Below are 17,861 nucleotides of genomic sequence, written 5' to 3'. Positions count from 1 at the left end.
CCCGCGACCTTCCAGCTTGTGCCTCAATTCACTACGCTACCGCGTGCCCCCAACGTGAGGGGTATGTAATGAAATTGCCTGAAGATGGTCCTAAATATAGACCGAAATATATAGCATTTATTACATAAAACAAATGTAAGAATTTGGATTGTTTTATATTATTGTGTTGACGGTCAGAATACCACAAATCGTGACACGCAACAGGACGGACACAATAAAGATAAATATTCTAAGTGCCCACCGTTGTCTTGTAGACACTTGTGGTGCCCGAGCAGCCGTGACCAAGGCGTCCACTGGGATATCTGCAGACGGCTTTTCAACTTCTTTTCGTAATGCCTTCAGCGTTGCCTCATCAAACTAAATAATTTTGTTCATGAACTTCTCATTCCCGTGTGTCTTGTGCTGAAACCTCACGCAAAACTGCACTCTTCAGATAGGATCGTCTTTATTCACGGCGCCTCAAGTGTATCACGAACGAGTGTTGGAGGTCCCCCTGCAAAGTATTCGCACACATTTTCCAATTTACTTTACTACTTCGGCAAAGACAACCGTTCCGCTGCCTTTTAGCTTGACTGTCCTGCCATTCCACAAGATGGCTCTGGTACTCATGTAACTAAAATTCTTTTGAGATGGCGTCCACATTCATGTCTTCACTAGCCGTTGCTCTGTAGCCTTGGAAATATGCTTGTTTGTGAAGCCAATACTTACCCACGCTTGTTGTATGGCTGCTTCTTCAGCGTTCGTTGCCTAGCAACGGGTCTACATGCTATATTTAGCATAACTGGCATATATTACTCGTATACACGTATACTACAGCGTTAACTCAGATGGCTAGCTGAGAGAGTGACTTTTCGATTTCACGCGAATTCTATACGTCATATACAGAAATAAACATGCGAATTTCAAGTGGGGGGCGGTAAATATCTTCCTTTCATTTGTCTATTGCAGTAAGAGCTGAAATATCATCCAGTTTAGATACGTTGCATTTTATGAATGCAATGAACTCTTCTTTGTGAGACTTGTATGGACGTAATCTGCTTTGACACCGAACTTCGAACAAGGCTAGTCTCATACGTCTCATATTTAATCCTCAAATCCCCATACTGAGGTTTATGCTTTTGAACTCCCAGTCAAAACATTCCCCTTCTTTGTAGGTTGATAGAAGAGGTTTCAACTGTATCTTGCCTGGAAAGAAAGGAACAAAGAAAGTTCCTGTGACGTATGCAAAGGGGAGAAAATAGTGTGTACTGTAATAACCCGACTTAAAAGAAAATATCACACATAACAAGCCCGTAAAAACACGAAATGTCAAAACACGAAACATGTGCTCAGTTCTATCTTCCATACGCGTGAGTGCTTCTTCGCCATTAGGGTGTAAACAGAAGAAGGACAAGGCCGTTATTGTCAGGCTGTCAGTATCTTATTGTTCCCGTTCTGTTAACACTTCTCGGCTTCTGTAGACTTGATATGTTCCTATCAGCACACCAAAACACACCGACGCCATGGCAACTACATGGTCGCTGGTTGAATACCGGGATTAAAATTTCATGTGCTCCGCCACATCAAAGCCAACTTCCACCCTCTGGAAGAAGGGCACATTGTGGGTCGGGAACAGTGACTCCTCAGATTTTAAGAGGAGATTCAAGAATCTTGTCTGTGTTCTTTTCTCTGTCACATGAAGGGATTAAATTGCAGCCTTTGTATCCGGTATTCCCGACTCCTGTAACTATTTTTTTTTCACTTTTCTCAAGGGATGTGACTGACTCCACTTAATGCGTCAGCCACTATTTGGCCTATTGTACCAGCCCCGGATGATAGATGATGACTATGGGGCAGTCGGTGCAATATGAATTGGCAGGGGAAACCGAAGTACTCGGAGAAAACCTACTACAGTAAAACTTTGTCTACCATAAATCCCACATGACCTGACCCGGTCTCAAACCGGGGCTGCCGCATTGGGAAGCCGGCGAATAACCGCCTGAGCTATGGCATGGCCTAGCTAACATGTTTCTCTTTCAATGGCTCTTCCGCCCCATTCACGGCCCTAGTTCCTTAATCAGTTCTGTAATAAATTGTCCCTCACAAACGCTGGAGACAGTGTATTTCAGTACGCAGTAGCAACTGCACATATGATTTATAGCATTCCTCAACAATATATTGTGAAATGGAAAGACGTCATAGGAAGCTGTCGTGAGCTATTTTATAGTACGTTTCTATAATTTGCCTCAATGAATTATAGTTCGTTAGTTAATGCAGCTACTTCAAGCCCTACAGGTTATGTAGAATCTAATTACATGGATAAATAGGAATTTTGGAGGAAACAGTCGTAGCCTAGTTTAAGGCGCTACCCTATGGAGAAACTGAGGAAAGCCGTCAAAATCCTAAGTCAAGATAGGCGCTAATAACAGAAGGATTCGAATCGTGTTCTTCCAAATATGGATCCTGAGACTTGACGCAGCAGCAGAGTGCATTTTCGTATAAGCTGGACGACCGAAGAATCAAAGCTCGATTTCCGACAGGAGAAAAAGAGACAACCGAGCCACGTACACAACCGTGCAACGGACACCGGGGCTCTGTTCCTGGGGCTAAAGCGGAGGGGAACTTGATACTGACCAATTCTGCCTAGTGCCGAGTTTAAGAATGAGTAGAACTATAACTCCAGCCCCCTCACACGACTTCACTGTGTGGTACTTATGGCCTTCTTGCGCGTAATTTTCCGAACTGCCAGAACAGAGTTGTGACATATGAACAAAAACATTCTTATTGGTTAGGCCCGCCCCTTTGACGACATGAACCGATATTTTTTTAGTCACGAATTCTTAGGCCGTCAATCGCAGCTGGAAGTGAAAGTACGTTTACCATCTGTACTAACAAGTAAGATACAATTTCTTTATTAAAACCGTCACAAACAGTGGCAAGTTTGCCTCTGCTACATGTTTGGGCTACCAAAAGCTATCATCAGGCAAATGTAAATTCCCTACAGAATTCAGTCTTTGTTTACATTCCATACAGAACGGAAAATACTTTGTAAGATGAGGCACCGACTAAATAATTAACATTAATATTACTACATCTATATCACGAGCCTCCAAAACAATTTATTAAGAATACTCCAATTTGTCCGTGGGAACACAACAACATCGCAAAAACCAACGATTGACTCGATGATGTAAAGCATCACTTGAAGAATTTTAATCTTGTTTTATACTATAACTTTCGTTTTATATAGTCTAATTTATTGTACTTTTACGCCAAGTATTTTAATATAATGTAACGTGTTTCGTTACTGAAGACGCCGTAGAGATGGTTAATTGGTTTATTTAACAATCTTCAAATAACGGCTACAATTAATTATCACAATATTACGGGTTTCCACACTTTACAAACCCTACAACAAAATCTCTTAACACTATCTTCAAGAGTCTTCACGTATTAATAACGCGGGAGCTATACAAGTCTCCCTGAATTACACACTCCAGATATAACTGGTTATCACTGGTTATCGCACACGCGTCTGTAGCTCGTAACTTGCGAACTGAGAACTCGTTGGTAACGCACTGACTGGCTGACTCAGTACAACTCTCTGTGCATAGCCTTCGCTGCTCCTTATGTAGCCTTGATCTGACCATACAGAAAACGGCCACGTAATAAGCACCCTTGTTGCCTGGCGCTGTGTTGCTAGTAACGCTAGCGGTAGTAACCGCTGTTACTACCGTAACAATCCTGTTGCGTCACCGTTACGTTACCGTGCGGAGGAGGGAGGAGGGGGAGGGGAGCGCTGACTCACCCGCCGCGTCACTGCTGGTGGGGGGTGTTCTCCTTTGCCCAACATGTCACAATAATTAATATTATTGTATCCAATTTACTAGTACTGCAGTTCAGTGGTGTATATATGCTAGCCTTGTAGTTGCCTGATGATGGCATTTGGTAGCCGAAACATGTAGCAGAGCCAGACTTGGCACTGATCTTAATATAGTTATGTTATGACGGTTTTAATGAAGAAATTGCATCTTATAACCCAACAGGATGCATGAAATGAAAAAAAAACAAGTAAGATACTGTCACGTGTATCAGTGACTAAAGACAGGGTTCGGCTTGGTAATTGGATTATTGACCCCTCCTACCGAGAACTGAATGACTCGTAGCGCCGATTGTGTTCAAGATAACCCATCTTCACGAACCCCACGAAAAACACCGTCTTCTTTTGTTAAGAATGCGTGTTTACAGCTTCGTTGCCTGTCCATACACGTCCTATTGTTCCGTGCGTCTGCTTGGCACAGACCGCATAGAAAACGCAGGTTCCCCTGTATTGCTGTCACGTTCTTAAAGGGTCGCATAGAAATGGCAGTTCTTTTATTGTTGTCGTGAGAACATTTATGAACATTCCTGTATTGTTATAGAAACTGCCCATGTATCACATTATGCAATAATTAATACGAGTAACAAAACTTGATTCCACTCCAAACCTGCCGTGAAATGAAACCTTGCTTGGTAACCACCTTGCTCCAGACTTGAATGAAGATTTATTTTTAGTATCCGGAATTTAGGCTGGTTGTCTGAACTCAATTAAACGGTCGAGTAACTAGGGGCGTCAGCCGTACCTACCAACAGAGTGTGCTGCAAAAATAGCACAAGGCACACACATTTATAAGGCCTTAAATCACACATTGTGTCCCTTGCGTAAAGAAGGTATAGTTCTCAAACTGGCGCTGTCATAAATACACTTATTAGTTCCTTCACCACTTAATTAGAGCTTTTGTTATGGTTCAGGCAACATAAAGTGAGACCTGTGTGGTCTAGTACTCTATTGATCAGAGTTCCTGGCTACAGATCTAGAGGTCCCGGGTTCGATTCCCGGCACTACCAGATTTTCTGAAAAGTATTGAGTCTGGAACGGGGTCTACTTAGCCTCATGAGGATAACTGAGGAGCTATTTCAATTTTTCAAGGAAATAACGGCTCGGAGATTAACGGCCGTGGGGATCCGTGGCGCTGACCTCGCGACACCCTCTATCCGCTAAAGTTGGCACTAACTTCACCGACAAGCGGCGGTGGCTCGGTCGGTATAATTCCCTTGCGGACTACAGACCACGGATTTTCAGGAAATAAGAAAACGCTATGTTAAAGACTCCTTACTCCAGCAAAAGATACTTACTTACTCCTGGGCTTTATGGACTTCTACGAATCTTGATTGCTTCGCGAAAGATATCCATATTTTCTGTCATTTACCTTTTGCTTCCATCTGTTCACTTTGGGCACACGTAAATAATTCTTTCCATCTTCCATTAAAATTCACAGTTTTTATTACAACTCTCCTTAGTCGTTCACCAAAACAGTCTATTTGGGTTCATCTTTAGGTTTCGTAACATATTGTAACGTGTTTTGCCACTGAAGACGCCGTTCGCATTGTTAATTGGTTTATTTAACAACCTACAAATCGTAACTACGTACAGTTCATTATGCCAAGGTTGCGGGTTTACACAGTTTACAAACCCTACTCACAAATCTCTTCACACTATCACGATTCACTCACTACAACTGAACTCGGTGACTACCACAATTCAACTGTCTTCGGCGGCTGCTACATTTTAACTGACTCATTACTCTCTCTCTAGTAACTTTTATTGTTTCCCAATGTGAGGTTGTTAGTCTTACGCCCAACCCCCAACATGGAGGACCATTGTCTGCCCCGTACCTTTAACGATCTGAGTTAGGTCTTTCATGGCCTTCCCTAGTCCCCCCATTCGAATGACAGGATAGTATCTCAATTTCGCCGCGACCGGTTCCTTCGAAATCCTCTTCAATTAATCAGTCATCCTGCTGTCCATCTTCATGCTGAAAGCGTCGTTAAAGAGCCCTCGGAACTCGGACATCTATAGTTTGGGTGAGACTGAGGATGTCATGGTCCCGCTAGCGTCGCTTGCCGCGGCATGTCGGGTCTCGGATTGCGGATGGGTGAGGGGACGTACGTGTGTGCTGAGCAAACGGTGGCGGCTGAAGATAACGGCTCCTTCTCCCACTGTGTGGTCTGACGCGGGCACACATCCCCTCATCGTGGCTCAAGTGGCAACGCTTCTGCCTTCAGTCCTGGAGGTGCCTGATCCGAATCTTGACCGATACACCTGCCATCCCGATTGGGGGCTTATTTGTATTTTTCCTTAGTCTATCCAGGGAAATGGGGGAGCGCGGTAGCGTAGTTGGTTGAGGCACTATTCTACAAGCCGGAAGGTCGCGGGATCGAATCCCAATGAGTTGGATATTTTTCAATTGAACTAATCCCTCCAGCCGCACTATGGCCCTGGGGTCGACTCAGCCTCTAACAGAAATGAGTACCAGGAATCTTCCCAGGGGTAAAGAGCGGCCGGAAGTTTGTCACTTGAAAAGTACCGGTATTAGAAACAGTACGTCATATCTCTTTCTTATCAACAGTTTTGGAACCGTACTGTGAAATAACTCTGAAATCTCCCCCCCCCCAGGGCACCGTGCACAAATACTTGCATGTTGCAAAATGTTCTGAAGGGTCTCGGACAGATTTAAGTAGAGTTTCATGCGAACAAACTTCTGCAGAGAATATTTCCGCTCAAGAGAGAAAGTGACAGGTTGAATAACACTTATAATGAGGAGATTCAAAATTTGTACTCTTCGTCACATACCATTAGGGTGAACATAGCAAGCTTGAGTTTAAAGGGACATGTAATACCCACAGGAGAGATGAAAAATGAGCACAGAATTTTAGTAAGAATATCTCAACAGAATGGGAGGCACACGGTAGCGTATATGGTTGAGGCACTATGCTACAAGCCGGAAGGTCGCGGGTTCGAATCCCAATGAGGTGGAATTTTTCAATTGACCTAATCCTTCCAGCCGCACTATGGCCCTGAGTTCGATTCAGCCTCTAACAGAAATGAGTACCAGGAATCTTCCCAGGGGTAAAGAGCGGCCGGAAGTTTGTCACTTGAAAAGTACCGGTATTAGAAACAGTACGTCATATCTCTTTCTTATCAACAGTTTTGGAACCGTACTGTGAAATAACTCTGAAATCTCCCCCCCCCCAGGGCACCGTGCACAAATACTTGCATGTTGCAAAATGTTCTGAAGGGTCTCGGACAGATTTAAGTAGAGTTTCATGCGAACAAACTTCTGCAGAGAATATTTCCGCTCAAGAGAGAAAGTGACAGGTTGAATAACACTTATAATGAGGAGATTCAAAATTTGTACTCTTCGTCACATACCATTAGGGTGAACATAGCAAGCTTGAGTTTAAAGGGACATGTAATACCCACAGGAGAGATGAAAAATGAGCACAGAATTTTAGTAAGAATATCTCAACAGAATGGGAGGCACACGGTAGCGTATATGGTTGAGGCACTATGCTACAAGCCGGAAGGTCGCGGGTTCGAATCCCAATGAGGTGGAATTTTTCAATTGACCTAATCCTTCCAGCCGCACTATGGCTCTGGGTTCGATTCAGCCTCTAACAGAAATGAGTACAGGAATCTTCGTGGGGGGTAAAGGGCGGCCGGCGCGTAAGGCTGACAACCTCACTGCCATCTGTGAGCCGATTGTCTAGAGAAAATATGGGAGCATCGACGTCTCACAACCCTATGGGCCTTCACGGCCTGTTTCAGGGGTAGATTTTATCTTAAGGTAATAGATCATTAGGTAGATATAGGCGTAGATGAGAGGAAAGTATTACAATCTAATTTATGGATGTAGTTTGCGAGTGTGTGGACTGGATTGAACAGGTGCGGTGTAGTTACCCGTGTTAAGCTCTTGTGAGCGCGGTTATGAACCTTAGAATTTCATAAAAGAGCGGCGAGAAATTACCGCCTACTCAAAACCAATTCCGCTCCATGAAGTCAGTGTGCTAGTAAATCGGTTAGCTGTACCCGTAGAGACCAAGCTATCTTGACCATCTTCACATATGAAGGAATTACATATTATCCTAACGCAACTTCAGTTCATCTTGCATCTCCACGAAAATTAGTAATTTCAGTATCAAGTGCGCCCGGGATAGCTCAGTAGCTATAGCGAAGGGTTACGGACTGGACGACCGGGGTTCAATTCCCGGCAAGTAAAACTGTTTCTTCTCCGTTTCACGAAGCACGAGACCGGCTCTGGGGCCCACCAAGTTTCTTTTCGAACGGGTGCCGTGGACTCTGTCCCCGAGGATAAAGTAGCCTGGGAGTGAAGCTGACCTCTCATTTCCATCTTGTGTCCAGGTGAAGAATTGTGGAGCTATATCTCCACTCCGTTACACGTCATCATAGCATTTGAATTCTCCTCCTTTCTTTACCCTACAGTTTGAGGAAGGATCGCTGTCTTAATCCCTGGTTTCGTCGTTCTGTTCTCCCTGCTTCCCAGATGGAACTGGATGTCCAACCTTAGCCTTTTTATTAATTGCTAGTGGGGTGGGACTAAGTCCCTTGTACTGCGGCCACTTCTGACCTATTGTACCAACCCCAGATGATAGGTGAGGGTGATTGTGGAGCAATTGGTGGAATGAAGATTGGCAGGGGAAACCGAGGTACTCGGAGAAAACCCGCCCCAGCGCCACTTTGTCAACCACAAATCCCACTTGACCAGACCCGGGATCGAACCCGGGCCGCCGCGGTGGGAAATCAGCGACTAACCGCTTGAGCTATGGCGCGGCCCAAGCTTAGCCTTAGAAAAGGCTGAATATACAAAATAAAATAAAACAATAAAACATGAATGAGACTAAAATCATTACAACAGTACTTCAAATAGGAATGTAAAACGACGGCGCTGGGCCCAAACCAATAATAATATAATACTAATAAAACTCTCGTTACAGCATCCCAAAACGGGAGCAGAAAATTACATGCTGTTGCAACGAGGAGGCCCCTTGACCTCAACGGGCTAAGCGAAAAGTCCAAACAGAAATCGGAAATCCCAGTCAAAACAGAATTCAGCAACCTCTTTCGCACAACCACTGGAAAGCAAAGACTGCTCTCATATCTCTACCCACGCCGACGGAGGTCTTCCTTTCTAAACGAGAGAGGAAGGGGAAATCACGTGGTACATGGAATTATGGGATAATGGTAAACGAGTGACGACATATGCACGAAGGAGGGGAGGATACCGGACCGAAACGGACAACTCTGGAGTATCCGAACGTAAACACGGCTGAGCGTGATGCTTAATTAATGAAGCACAAGACAACTTTACCAACCTTACCCTTTTACCTTCGAATTACTCCTAGGTTTCTCGATTATTCTCTGTTTCTGTGATTTGAGGTTCCCTCATCAATGGCTATGAAGGTTTAAATAATCTGGGATATTACGCTGTATAGTCCGTTGAAAGTCAATCGACGTTTCGGAAGAACACGTTACCTCCATTCCATGGTCGAATATTAAGCCAAGCAAGAAACCAGCGCGAAGCAGGTAGCACTATTTGTTTATCATGTCTGAACAGGAAGTTGGGCTGTCTGGTCTTAAGTAGCACGGAGTAGATATCCGAGAAATCCTCATGACGCTCTTCGTTTTCTAGATACAGACTTCCCAAGAGGTTTGAATATTTATAAAAGACTCCCAATTAGCTGTACGTGTTCTCAAATCAATCAAGGAGCTGTACTGTTACGCCGTTCTCAGTGGCCTCATCCACCTTACGTAACAAAACAACATGAACCAGACTCTCACAACAGAGAATTCAGGCGTTGACTTGTGTACTTGTCTTCTTCGGTCGTGTAAGCTTCCTATTGTGGTACAAAAAAAGAACCTCCTCTTCCATAAACAATGAAGGTGTATTGGATACCTTCTTTATATCTTACTGTCTTTGTTTGTTTGTTTCTCTTTTCCTTTGCTACCTTCTTTTATTTTCCTCTTTTTTCTCTTTACGCTCTTTCGCAACCCCGTGAAGAGTCCTTTACGTTCGTTCAGTCTGCCCGTCTGTTCGTGTCCATCGTATCTGAGAACGCCTGAACGGATTTTCATTAAATTTGATATCGGAGTATTTTAATACATTGTCGAGCCATTATAATTTTCACTTAGATCAGGCGTGTTTAACGACGAATTTGCATGGTGACCTGCTTGACTTTCTGCTCGTATCTTATTCAGTATTAATGAGAGAGAATATACACTTTGAACAAAAGTTATGACGGATAATAAAACACGTATTTTATGTCCACTATATTCTCGTGGTTGTCCTTACGGTTTTAGAGGCAACTAAACGCTATGAGTAAAATTTAGAACGTTCGCATTAAGCAATAAACTATGGCCTTCAGAACAGAATCGTGGCAAAGAAGAAAACAAAGGAATTAGTACCTTTAGATTTCGTTGAAATCAAATTTGTTATATTCTTTTAATATAGAGGTTTATTACTATACGAATTTGGAGCATATGTTAAATAATTTTAACGGACCCGGCTATAATGAAGAAAATGTAGTCCTGTACAACTGTGAGCTCTTTAGAAATGTTGAGACACTAAGAAGATTGCGCAGTTAGAAAAGTGTTTAAAATAGAAAACATCTTTTTGTAATCATATTGTGTATTTCTGTGTTTATTGCATGTACGTATTTTATGGTGTACTTCGGAGGTCGTGGAATTTTTAACGGCGGAAAAATTCAGGGAACAAGTCCTCCGGGAGGGACTTTAAGCCGTGTCGTAGATTTACGGCACGTAAAAGATCCTCATGTCTCTAGGAGACCTCTGAGGAGAATTAGGCAACAATTTCCCGCCCAAGTAGTTTCCAATGCCTCTGGTAGATGGGGGAAATGTCAGGTACCGACAGCCGACCTCCTTGGCTGAACGGGGCTGATAGCACGCACCAGTACCGGTAAGGTATGGCGACAGTAGAAATTAAAGGGGGACGCACAATGGACTAATAACTGGTCTAAGTGCATCGGGAAACCCACCCCCTCTAATAATGATAATAAATAATAAATGGTGTACTTCCATGAACATCTCTTCGTTATAGGCGACATCAGCAAAGCGGACCACACATTAGTCCGTTATAACGAGGATTTGTTGTATTTGACTTCCATTTGGATTGTATAATAACAAGTGTTACCTACAACTCCCATACAAGTTACATCGGGAAGACGCTACAAAGAGAACATTCAGCCCACATAAAAGCAACCACAGAACATAAACCCCTTACACAATAAATACTCATCTTCTTAGAAGTCAAGAAACATACTGATCCACAAGGACGTATATCCAGCACTGCTATACCTCCGTTGCTACACGCGGGTGAGACGCACTGTAGAGAATACGGAGATCTCGTGAACATACCACCGGTGACAATACCTACAGCTACGATAAGCACACGTGTATAGGAATAATTCCGGAAATTCACGTAGAAATACGTACATAAAACAAACACTAACTCCGTGGCCTGTGGTCCGTAAACGAACTGTACCGACCGAGCAACCGCCACTTGTCGGCGAAGTTAGTGCCAACTTTTGTGGATAGAGGGTGTCGCGTGATGAGCGCAACGGATCTCCACAGCAAAGAAAGACGAACACACCACTCAAAATAGCATCCAGTGTATACTCGTACACTACTTGTGTATATACGTTTTATATATATTTACAACTTTAGATTTCATATTTTACAACACCAACTAGGAAACTTCTTAGAAAGTTTTAACTATATTGACCAAAAATTGATCAATTTTAAAATATATATTCAGCAAAGACGTAATATATTTATGATTTTGCGTGTATAGACCTGAAGATGGCCACCAATACCCGAAACATGTAATGTTGTTAATCTGATGTAATAAACACACTGACTCACTGGCACACTCAATTTAAATCACTTATTATATAACGGCCAAAACACCACGCGTTGCGCGGCGAAACATGAACCATACTGTCACGGAGCATGGCGTGACCATAAACAGGGTTTTGGATACTTGGATTTATTAATCACTTACAGGTCATAACTACAATTATCTATAACACTATCACTGATTTCCAGGCTTTAGAAATCAGTATAGCACAAGCTAAGCCTTCTCCAGCCTGCAGTGTCTTCACTAGACGTTTCCTGGTAACGGTTTTTAAGACAATGGCTATTCCTCTTATTCTGCTTTCAGGTCCTCTCCGAAAGGCGGCTCCCTTCCAACTGAATTATTCTTGGTCCAATTGTCCTCTTGCCCCGTGGCAAGAATCGAGTAGAAAACTTATACTGTTGCATGCATATCCGTTGCTGCGGGAAAGTTTTTACCGAACCGTTGCCTAGAAACGTCTCTGGTACATTTGCTTTTCTCGCAGTCGTTGCATAGTAACGGCTCTACACGCTACAATACTGAAGCCCGGAATGTTGATGAATGGTCAGCTTCACACCCCGGCCGCTTTTCCGCCGGTACCCAATGTGCAGGAGGTTCGGTGTGCCTCATTGCCGGTCTGGTCGCTGTAGGGAAGAGGAGAATCTCTTGTCCCTGCATGTATCCAGCTAGCCTAATTTAATTTTTGTCTTTTTTTCAGTCCCGCCATACACATTCTGGGATATCAAATTTAAATTAGGTAACACAGCTTCCTTACACATCCCTTTGAATCAAGAATAAATCAGTCAATCAATCCTCGTTTTGCTGTACAGATGTAATTCCGTTTCGGTCTGAATTGGGTAGATGCGCTGCGTCATAGCTAGCGAGTGAGTTGTCGAGGTTCGCCGTAGGGACACTTGATTGATCTGCTTCTGTGCTACTCTGAACTATGTTGGCTTCCCAGTCACGGTGGCCTGTGGGCGGACGAGATTGTGGACGATTTCTTTTCGATTGCAACCGACGATCACATCTGAACGTCCCCGAGACAGCCTTCGTTCATCCCTGAAGAAACTTGTGGGACTTCTGTTATAGAGTACTGAACATTGAAACAGCTTACAGAAACGCACTGTTTTATGCATGTGGTTACTCTTATAAGCAAAGTAAAGTCACAATTGTTTACCTTGTTTTTGTAGTCTGAAAATTAACTTAACCAGAGAATTCCCGTTTTACGCGTGTTTTCCCAAGAATGTTTACGTTGAGAAAGTAATTTATAACGTCCTAGATTTAGGAAATTATAAACCAGGAAGTTGGCTAAAGTGACTTTCACTCGGAAAGTGTCCAGTTCGAAACTGGGTAGGGAACCGATTATTCTGACAGAGGATTTCGTGGTTTTCCTTAGTCCCTCCAGGATACTGTGGAAATAATATATTCAGTTAGGCTAGTGCCGCTTTTTCATCATCTTTCATTAATTATCGATTAGCATCCTCTCATCTGTACATAAAAACCGGGATAGCTCAGTCGGTATAGCAACTGGCTACGGTCTGGCCGGTTGATGGGTCGGAATTCAACTCCCGGTAGGGGTAAGATTTATGTTTTCTCCACGTCGTCCAGGCTGGCAATGGGGACCACTGAGCCTCCTAATGGGCACAATTGGCTATTTTTCGGGAAATAAAGAGGCCGGATCGTGAAACTCACCCCTCACCTCCAACTAGTGCCGAGGTCAAGAATACATGGATGTATATATATCCGCTCCCCCGTACGTTTTCATGGAGTAGTGCTTAATTAGTAGTAAAGAGGTTGGTCTAGAAGTAAACACTGAGAAACTAAGTATATGTTGCTGTCTGGTCACCAAAAGGCAGGGCTAACTCATGATATAAAGATAGGAAACAGATGTTTTGAAAATGTGGCACAATTCAGATATTTGGGAACAAAGATAACAGATCGAAACCTGATTCAGGAGGAAATTAAGAGGAGGTTTAACTCAGGTAATGCTTGCTACCATTCAGTCCGGAACCTTTTGTCTTCTTTTGCTGTCCAAAACATAAAAATTAAAGTATACAAAACTATAATTTTGCCTGTGGTTCTGTATGGGTGTGAAACTTGGTCTCTGACATTAAAGGAGGAAGAGAGATTGAGGGTATTTGAGAACAGGGTGTTGAGGAGAATATTTGGACAGAAGAGAGATGAAGTGACAGGAGGTTGGAGAAAACTGCACAATAAAGAGCTTCATAACTTGTACTCTTCTCCAGGTATAATTAGAATGATCAAGTCAAGGAGGATGAGGTGGGCAGGTCATGTAGCACGAATGGGGGAGACGAGGAATGTGTATAGGATATTGGTGGGAAAGCCAGAAGGAAAGAGACCACTGGGAAGACCAAGGCGTTTGTGGGTGGACAATATTAAATTGGACCTTAGAGAGATATGATGGGATGATATTGATTGGATTGATCTGGCTCAGGATAGGGACCAGTGGAGGGCTCTTGTGAACACGGTAAGGAAACTTCGGGTTCCATAAAATGCTGGAAAATTCTTGAGTAGCTGCAGAAATGGCGGCTCCTCCAGAAGGGCTCAGCTCCATGAGTGAGTAATGAGTAAGTGCTTAATTAGTTACATACAAGGGCAACTTTACCTTACCTTAAACACAAATAAATAAGGAAAAATAAATTGTACGTGCTTATTGGTAATCACCGTCAAACCGAAATGTGAATATAGATTTCAGGCAGCCGCCATATTCTTCTTGTACGTTCTACAAAAATAAGCACATTCTAAATGGTTGCAAGCGAGTAGGATACTGTAGAAACATCGCTATAGAATTGTATTCTTACTCAGTTTTCGTGGTTTTCCTCAGTGCCTCCCAGCAAATTCCGGAATATTGCCTCGAAATATATTGTGGCCTATAGACCCGTTGCTAAGTGGTGACTGTGTAAACATCGGTCGTTACTAGGTAGCGCCACGCAACAATAGAAAAACTGTGTTTTCTATGTGATCCGTTCCGAGATATTATAACCGGGAGGTTAGAGCTCAGTCAGTTGTTGGGAGTCGAGTACCTCCACCGTGACCCTTCGAGTCGCAGGAGGCGACGAAAGGGAAGTTTCAAATCTGAGACAGTAAAATATGGTCGCGAGTCCCAAAAAACTCGGCCCCAAGAAATACTGCGCTGGCAGGGGCCAGCAGCATATACAAAAGACAGACCAGACCTCTCGTCAGAGAGGGCTTCCCACAAAAAAACAAGTCTATAACCGTCAAACAGTAATGAATATTTGGTCATGAGCCCCAAATGGGGTTCGATACCAAAACTTACTGACTGTTGACCGTCAGTCGCAGTGTGACTTTGACGTAGTCAGTTTTGCTCATGTGGAAGCAGGGACGAATACCTCCACCGTAGCCCTGTGAGTCGTAGGAGGCGACGAAAAGGGAATCCAATGCCTGGGGTATAACTGGGCGACCATATTCCTAGGGAAAATAAATACGGGGACCTGGCCCTCCAGATTGCGGAAGCCTAGAATCAGAGACAGCAAAATATAGTCATGAGTTCCACGGGTCTCGGATCTGAGAATGACCACGCTGGCGAGGACCAGCAGCAGTTGCAAACGACAGATCCGTTCTCTCATCAGAAATTATGTTACATAAGGACTGTTATCGCAAGGGTTCAGTGGAAAAACATTGATTGTTATGCCCCAAATTTGAGATTAGAAAGAGGATGGTATTACCCAAAAAAGCCAGAGACTTGCGAAAAGAGTTTCGCAGCTATTACAGTAAATTGTAACACCAGGACTGGCAAGTAGGCTAAGAATGCGTGGGATCAGCATTCATACGTAAGAGCTCCAGCCAGCGCTTGTCTCACTGGGCCACTGGAATATCGTAATATTGCGGCAGACACAGCAATCAGACGCAAGGGGTCCGCCCACAACCACCCATGAGAGCCAATGAGGAGGTCATTATGAGGATTGAGGACACTGAGGGGAAGTCACCCACCCTCTTACGTCAAGGCTGAATCAGCGAAATAAAACCATAAATTAGGGAATTTCGGGGGACTTGAGATCATGTTCTAACACAGAATATTCAGTTGTCGCCGAAGGCGCTCTTCAACCTGGGACTGACGAGCGCTGGACGTCAGCCGGCATCTTGTACTACAGGTGGGTTTGTTTACGCATATTAGCCATGCTGAGTGATAATATGTTGTTTCATAGTATTGGTGATAACTGTGTTTCAATGTGCGATCTCCAGTGTACCCAGTGAGCCCGTAGGGTAGGAAACTAGGATCGTGTAGAAGCCTAGGATCTTAGTCAGTCAATGCGTGACTTATATGTCGGTGTCAAGGTTACATATAGTGTGTTGTAGTAAGATAGTATATGGGAATTGAGATATAAACATAACTAAGGGTAGTTTATGTAGAAGAGACCGTACGATAGATAGGTAATCATATATCCTGTGTAATCAGAAATGTACAGGGAAATTATGTGTTCTCGAGGGGGACTTGCATGTCCTCGTTAGCAAGTCCGATAGAGAGAGAGAGAGAGAGAGGCTCAAGGCCTCCACCCCTGAAAGGGGAGAACTTGAAGAAACAGAATATGTAGTCAAGACGGAAGGACAGTCTTTGTAACCTGTAAATAATGTAAATCGTGTAAATACCCAAATGTAAATAGACAGCTAGAATAGATAGGATAGGATGTACCGAGAGTGTAATTCATATTTATAATCCACCTCCCACATCCGATCCCGAGTAATCCTGACGAGCGAGGGCAGAACTGACACAGGCAGCAGTGGCAGCCGAAGACGAAGATAAGAATAGACAGGGATAGGCTCCTGCCACACAGGCAGAGTACGGTAGCCTCGACAGCAACGCCCTTTTAAGACCTAATGATAAAGTGTATTAATAAGTATTTAGACGCTACCTGTAACCCAAGGGAGGAGTGGTCAAGAAGGGGTATGACTACATGCCAGGGAGTAGTCCCCACAATTGAAAGAACAGAAAATAGATGGTGGCAGCTTGTATGACAGAAGGAAACTCCGATATAGGAGAATCCTAGCTAAGGGTAAGCTAGGATGGTTGCGTTAACGCTTACAGCGTAACCAGTGGAGGCAAGGAGGGGTACCTGCACACCCCCGACGGCACGACGTTACCAGTAGTACCAGTCTACGACCTAACCAGTGGAGGCGAGGAGGGATAACTCCACGCCCCCCTACTTGCAGTGTTACGGTGGTAGCAGAGGAGGCTGACTCCACGCCCCTGCGCCGCTAGGGCATAACAGTGGCGGCAGTGGGAGGGCTACCTCCACGCCCCCCCTGCACCACGGCATTACAGTGGTGGCAGCTGCGTGATCAACGAAGACACGCACCGAAGAGACTGATGCCTCAAACCAGAACAAAAAGGCTTGAGAAGAAAATAAAATGGAACCAGAGACGGCCAGAAGATGAAGAAACCATCTGCCAGGGAGGCGGAGAGTGAACGATCACAGATTAAGGGTCGACGAGCAGAGACCGCGACCATGGGAAAACGCAGTGAAGGAAACTGCGAGGACGGCCAAGAGGGCCGCAGCCGGAACCTGAGAGAAAAGGAACCACAGCCCGAGGACAGAAGGGCGAAAGAGCACCAACAGTGGCAGGAATGTTGCCACAGACAGTATACGTGGAGCCGCGAGCGCTCCTGATTTTACGAGATCGGAATTAGTGGACCACGAGCAACATAGAACACCGAAGCGACCTAGAGAATCAGCTGATGGCAACAACGAGTAGCAGAATGCAAACGCAGCACTACGCTCGGTAGCGCTGAGATGGCTACAACCACGGCGAGAGGCATATGCGAACGAAGCAGTTCTACGTCACGGAACAGCTGGTCGAGCTGTGAGCAACGAGAGAGGCTGCTTACGTCAGGGACGTCGAAAAGCAGGCCTATGTGACGCCACGGAGGTTGGCACGATATTCCGCCTGAAGGAAGAGGCGAGGAGATAAACGGTCCAGGGGACTGTGAGAAGAGTCGCCTCAGATAGGGACTCGATAGGAAACAGATACGCAGAGGAAGCGTAGCCAGGGAAACAGCTGAACTGGGTTCAGCGTGCTTGCTAGTTGGAAGCAAGTGTAACTCGTAGACGTGCTACGGGAGATAGAGTAAATGTGAAGTAAACTGCTGAACTT

The 17,861-nt window shown here is 44.3% G+C and overlaps 1 protein-coding gene across 1 annotated transcript in view; it reads left to right on the top strand.

The window, feature by feature from the left end:
• LOC111869284 (neuromedin-U receptor 1) overlaps nucleotides 1–17,861 on the top strand; it is a 260,815-nt gene that overhangs the window by 200,305 nt on the left and 42,649 nt on the right. The window lies entirely within an intron of this gene.

This window comes from Cryptotermes secundus, unplaced genomic scaffold (assembly GCF_002891405.2).
Source record: "Cryptotermes secundus unplaced genomic scaffold, Csec_1.0 scaffold124, whole genome shotgun sequence".
NCBI classification, from domain to species: Eukaryota; Metazoa; Arthropoda; class Insecta; order Blattodea; family Kalotermitidae; genus Cryptotermes; species Cryptotermes secundus.
The sequence above is the reverse complement of the archived record's forward strand: the minus strand, read 5'-3'. Positions and strand labels throughout refer to the sequence as shown.